This window comes from Gekko japonicus, unplaced genomic scaffold (assembly GCF_001447785.1).
Source record: "Gekko japonicus isolate JY-2015 unplaced genomic scaffold, Gekko_japonicus_V1.1 scaffold1395, whole genome shotgun sequence".
NCBI classification, from domain to species: domain Eukaryota; kingdom Metazoa; phylum Chordata; class Lepidosauria; order Squamata; family Gekkonidae; genus Gekko; species Gekko japonicus.
The window spans coordinates 130,420-135,173 of NW_015161440.1; the positions used below are offsets into that span (position 1 = coordinate 130,420).

The 4,754-nt window shown below is 53.8% G+C and overlaps 1 non-coding gene across 1 annotated transcript; it reads right to left on the minus strand.

The window, feature by feature from the left end:
• Positions 1–3,896: 3,896 nt before the first annotated feature.
• Positions 3,897–3,968, minus strand: TRNAS-GGA. The gene has a single exon. It is a non-coding gene; the product is annotated as a tRNA-Ser (tRNA).
• Between the last annotated feature and the right edge of the window lie 786 nt (positions 3,969–4,754).

Sequence of the window (4,754 nt, forward strand, 5' to 3'; positions counted from 1 at the left end):
AAACCGCCTCTTCTAGCTACCAGTCAACCCTGCAGGGCTGGCGTGGCTAGCAGCAGGAGCTACAAGAGACAAGAAGCCCCCTCTCCCCTCCGGAGAAGTCTCCCCGTGAGGTGGCCTTCGGTGGATTACAGAATGCCCCGGGCATCGCCTGGTTTAGATGCTCAGCCCTCTTCAGTTCATCCCGGGGGCGCTGACCTACCCCGTAGGGGTGTCGTCAGGCCTGCTGAGATCCTGCTATGTGGACCGCTTTCCAAGCGCCAAGGCTTGTTTGTATTTCTCCCTGCACCCGTGCTGGTAACCGGCTTCTATTTTGGTGCCAGACGCCCTCTCCGTGCGCTCGCGTGTGTGTGTAGGTCTTTTTCCCTTGTTTTTTTCTCCGAAAAGGAGTATTTTCATGACGGGGAAATTCAAGGGAGAGGGAGGGAGGGGCTGGGCTGGTGTGACAGAAAACACTGCAAATTGGCAGGGAAAGTGAGGCGACCGAAATAGCTGCCCTCCCCTTCTGTTCTGGCGGCTGTGGAGCTCCGGGCGACTTATCGGCGGCTGGGGAGGAACCAGTAACCATATTTCCTACCCACGCTTCCCCAGAGACGATAAAAACAGGTTAGGTGCACAGGGAAAGGCAGAGGGGGACACGGACCCTCCCTGGGGACACGAGGGGGAGCTGGGCGGACGGTTGCAGGGTACGGACAGAAGAGGCAGTTCCGCTCCACTCCGGCAGAGGAGCAGAGAAGGGAGGGGGCACTTCAAGACACAGGGATGAAGGGGAGACCCAAAGATCCCGAGAGCCACCAGGGAGACCGGGCAACTAGCGGCGAGCCTGCGGGACTCACTGCCACTGTGGAATGCCAACGCAGCAGCCTTCGAAGCGAGGCTCACGGGATTCCAGAAACAACACTTCTGGTTAAAGAGCTTTCCAAAATATCCGCGTAGAAACGGGGAAAGCCCATCCCAAATAGCAAAGCCAACTGGAGGGTGAAGGGTTAAAAGGCCCTCTCCCCTTCCCTGCACAGCCCCCAAGGCAAATTGAAGCCGATGGACGGAATGCGATGCAGGACAATCCTTACCAAAGGGCCCAGAACTCATTTGCTGGCCTCAGGGAAGCCCCATCCTTGGGAAGCCCCACCCTACCCCACCCCAGACCCTACATTATGATAGTTTCGTTAACGGGAAGAAAAATGTTGTGGGTAGAATTCGTTACAGCTTCATGATGGGCGCCTGCAATATCCTTGTCTCTCCCGTCTCCGCTCAACGCAAAGTCCACCTCTGCCTTATGCTAACAGAGAGCTAAGCCCACACAAGTCACTGTAGGTGGGTGGTTTGACGTCTCCAGAAGTGGATTTTCTTGCTTTCTCTGGTTGGTCTTGCACAGATTTCCACAGAAAGCAAGCACACGGGGGGAGGGGGGGCAGGAGAAGGAGAGGGGGGATGCCTCATTTAGATCCAGGCCCCACTTGGAGGCTGAAATACCATCTGGGGCGCTTCTAAAAGCTTCAGCAGCCGCATCAGAGACAGCCTTGGCATGGTTATCCTGGACCTTGTAATGTTACGGCTAGATTACTGCAATACACCACACGGGAAGCAGCCCTGAGAGGCTGTTCTGAAAGCTGCGTCGAGCTCAGAACACGGCAAGCGAAGATTTAGCCGGAACGTCACGATCCGATCACATTAAACCCGTTCGGAATGATCTGCACGGGCCTGCCAGTATGTCTCCGTGCGCCACTCAAAAAAAGCTGTTTCTGACCTTTAAAGGTTGGAACGGCCTGGGAGGAGAGAATTAAAGGTCTGCCTCCTCGCTCACGACCCTGTCCAAACGTTCAAGACTGGGACAGGAAGCCCCCCCCAGGTGCCTCTGCCTGCAGAGACGTGGCAGGTGGTGACCGAGGGTGTGGGGAGGGAGCTTTTCTGTGGTGGGACCTCGGCTGCAGGGAGATCAAGAAGATGCCCACGTTCTCTTTTTGGCGCCAGGTTCACCGGAACACGCATGAAGCTGCCTTAGAGTGAATCCAGCCACTGGTCCGTCAAAGTCAGTGCTGTCTACTCAGACTCGCAGCGGCTCTCCAGGGCCTCAGGCTGAGGTCTTTCGCTTCATAAGAGCATAAGAGAAGCCATGTCGGATCAGGCCAACGGCCCATCCAGTCCAACACTGTATGTGTCACACAGTGGCCAAAACTCAGGGTCATAAGAACATAAGAGACGCCAATGTTGGATCGGGCCAAAGGCCCATCCAGTCCAACACTGTATGTGTCACACAGTGGCCAAAACTCAGGGTCATAAGAACATAAGAGACGCCAATGTTGGATCGGGCCAAAGGCCCATCCAGTCCAACACTCTGTATCACACAGTGGCCAGAAATACCAGGTGCCATCAGGAGGTCCACCAGCGGAGCCAGAACTCCAGAAACCCTCCCACCGTTGCCCCCCAGGCACCAATACAGAGCATCACAGCCCCAGGCATAAGACTGTAAGAGAAGCCATGTTGGATCAGGCCTGTGGCCCATCCAGTCCAACACTCTGTGGCACACAGTGGCCAAAACCCAGGGGCCATCAGGAGGTCCACCAGCGGAGCCAGAACTCCAGAACCCCTCCCACTGTTGCCTCCAAGCCCCAAGGAGACAGAGCATCATGGCCCCAGATTTAAGAACGTAAGAGAAGCCATGTTGAATCACAGTGGCCAAAACCCAAAGGCCATCAGAAGGTCCACCAGCGGAGCCAGAACTCCAGAAGCCCTCCCACTGTGGCCCCCCCAAGCACCAAGAAGACGGCGGGGGAGGTATTAGCCAGCGAACGGAATGTCAAGTTCGTAAGAGCGGAAGCCGAGAAAGATCTCTTCGGCATCAAGAAGCCTGTAATGGGCCGTTCTGGCCAGGCGGTGGCAGTGCAGCGTTGTGACTCGAAGCAGTCCTGGAGTCCTGGAGAAAGCTGACGTCATCAAGCCAAGCCGAGGGAAAAAGGCCGTCTGGAACATGTCTAGTCTACAGCTGAAACAAAATCCCCGTCGGCTGCAAGCATGTGCGATTTAAAGATTTATATGTGTTGTCCTCCCTTACCCCTATGAATCATTGTTAGTCCCTTGTGAATGTGTAACTGTAAATCGCTCAGAGCCAGCAGCTCTGCAGGATTGAGCGATTAATAAATTGAAAGGTTATTATTATTATTAGAGCATCACTGCCCCAGACAGTGTTCCATCTAGAACTGGTGGCTAAGAGCCACTGATGGACCTCTGCTCCAGATGTTTCTCCAATCCCCTCTTCAAGCTGTCTATGCTTGTAGCTGCCACCACTTCCTGCGGCAGTGAATTCCACATGTGATTTACTCCTTGGGTGAGGAAGGACTTCCTTCTACCTGCTCTAAGCCTACTGCTCATCAATTTCATGCAGTGCCCACGAGTTCCTGTATTGTGAGGAAGGGAGAAAAGGACTTCTTTCTCTACCCTCTATCCCATGCATAATTTTGTCAACCTCTGTCACTCATTACATGATCCTATTTAATGGGAGATGCTGGGGACTGAACCTGGGACCTTCTGCGTGCCAAGCAGATGTCCTGCCGATGAGCCCATGGCTCCACCATCAAAGGTGAAAACTTTTATTTCTAATCCTCAAAATCTTTTAAAGATCTGGGCTACATCTGAACACATGAAGCTGCCTTATACTGAATCAGACCCTTGGTCCATCTTGTCTACGCAGACCAGCAGCGTCTCTCCATGTTCTCAGGTGGAGGTTTTTCACATCACCTACTTCCTGGTCCTTTTTAACTGGAGAAGCTGGGGATTGAACCTGGGACCTTCTGCATGCCAAGCAGAGGCTCTGCCACTGAGCCACAGTCCCTCTTTACCGCTCTCCATGGTCTCAGTTGGAGATCTCTCCCATCACCTCCTGCCTGGTTCTTTCTAACTGGAGATGCTGCCTGGGATTGAACCTAGGACCTTCTGCATTCCAGGCAGAGGCTCTGCCACTGAGCCACAGCCCCTCTTTACAGCTCTCCAGGGTCTCAGGCGGAGGTCTTTCACATCACCTCCTGCCTGGTCCTTTTAAGTGGAGATGCCGGGGATTGAACCTGGGACCTTCTGCCTGCCAAGCAGAGGCTCTGCCACTCAGCCACAGTCCCTCTTTCCAGCTCTCCAGGGTCTCGGCGGAGGTCTCTCCCATCACCTCCTGCCTGCTCCTTTTTAACTAGAGATGCCGGGGATTGAACCTGGAACCTTCTGCATGCCAAACAGATGCTCTGCCACGGAGCCACTGTGCACATGGGTTTTAACTGCTGCAAAACTGATTTATTTATTTTTTGAATGCTTCGGGGGGCTTCTTTTTTAAAAAGCAGAAGAGCAAGTTCCCCCCAACCCCCCCCCCCAACTAACAGCAGAACAGGCAAGAACATCTCTCTGGCCCATCTGAAGACTGGACTTTCTACAGCCGTCTACCCGCACCCCCCAGGGCTTTTTGCCATCTCCATCTTTCTTAAGCCGATATTTTAAAAAACGGGCATCCCCGTCTGTGTCTCCACATATCCGTGCCGGGTTTTGAGAGGTGCGTCAACCGCAGTCATTCTCCGTTGCTGCAGCACAAATTATTTGGGGGGGGCAGCATGGGGGGGTTGTTCCTTCGGCAGGCAAAGAGTCTTTTAATGGCCCTTTAGAAAAACAAGAAGCAATGGAGCCTCTCTCTCTCTCTCTCTCTTTTTTAAAGCCCTTACAGAAAGGAAGAGGGGAAGGCTTTTCTGCCTCCTAGGCTGAAGCAAAGACGGGGGATGGGCGGG